Source organism: Piliocolobus tephrosceles, chromosome 1 (assembly GCF_002776525.5).
Source record: "Piliocolobus tephrosceles isolate RC106 chromosome 1, ASM277652v3, whole genome shotgun sequence".
Lineage (NCBI taxonomy): Eukaryota > Metazoa > Chordata > Mammalia > Primates > Cercopithecidae > Piliocolobus > Piliocolobus tephrosceles.
Window position 1 is genome coordinate 28455879 of NC_045434.1, and position 1377 is coordinate 28457255.

Genomic DNA, 1377 nt, shown 5'->3' on the forward strand with positions numbered 1-1377 from the left:
GTCAGAAATCTAGGTCTTGACCAGGTGAGAGACAATGATGGGGTGGAGAGGAGGGAATGGATTTGAAAGATAATAATAGGCTTAGATCAATAGGACTTGGTGATTGACCTCATGTGAGCTGAGAGGGATTCAGGTTTCTAGCTCTAGCAGTTAGGTGAATAGTAGAGCCATTTCGCTGAAATAGGATTCTGGAGGAGGTGGCACCGCCTCCCTCCGCTGACCCTGGTTCTGCCACTCACTAGCTCTCTGCACCTGACAAGTTACTTGAATTTTCTAAGTCTCATTTCTCTTCAACTATAAAATGAAGTTGTGACCTTAGCTATAATGATATGTAGGGGGCAGTCCATCCATGAAGACTACTAACAATAACAATCAATGTATTTTACTTTCTCCAAGTAACACAGTGCTTTAGTGTAGTAAAAAAACGCATACACCTTCAGAAAGCCTTGGATTATGTGCATATATCTGGTCGTATTGACTTGTATTTGCATAAAGAAGCAGTGGAAGGACATCCAAAGGACTATTTCATAATAGTTACAGGTGCATGGGCTGGGGAGGATGGGGAGGACGAAGATAGGCACAGGTACAAGTTTTTTCAGTAGGTTCCCTTTCACATTGTTTTAATTTTTGAGCCATGGTTGTATCACCTATTTAAAAATATAAAAATAAGGTTGATGGGTGCAGCAAACCACCATGGCACATGTATACCTATGTAACAAACCTGCATGTTCGGCACAAGTATCCTGGAACTTAAAGTAAAATTATTAAATAAAATAAAATAAAATATATAAAAATTAAAACAATTTCAGGCAAGTGTTCAATGGTTCTCACCAAAAGGCCTTGGGTTCTTTTACCCCCATTTTTTTTTTTTTTTTTTTGCTTAACCCGTGTACTTTCTGGAGTTTTCCTCCCAACTTTTCCTCTTGGCTAACTCTCACTTCACCTCAGGTCTTGGCTCAAATATCACTTTCTTCCCTTATCCTCACTTTCTCTGCTATCCCATGTTCATTACATTTTCCTCTTCTGTTTTCGCACGGGGTGTTATGAGAACTGCTGCTATGATTTTTCTCACATTGGGCTGTAATTGTTGATTAACTTGTCCTTCTACCCATTTGACTATGAACCCTTTGGCTCTATTCATATCTTAAAATAAACGTTCAAGAAATTTTTGTTGAATGAATCCTGCCATGTAGGTATAGTGACCTTATACCATGGAATTCTGGAGACAGCTTCAATTTCAAGCATTTGTTCCTTTGTTTCCTTAAGCACTAATCAGGCCAATGTACTGATTCTTCCTTTTCTCCCTCCTTCCCTCCCTTTCTCCCTACTTCCTTCCCTTCCCTTCCCTTCCCTTCCCTTCCCTTCCCTTCCCTTCCC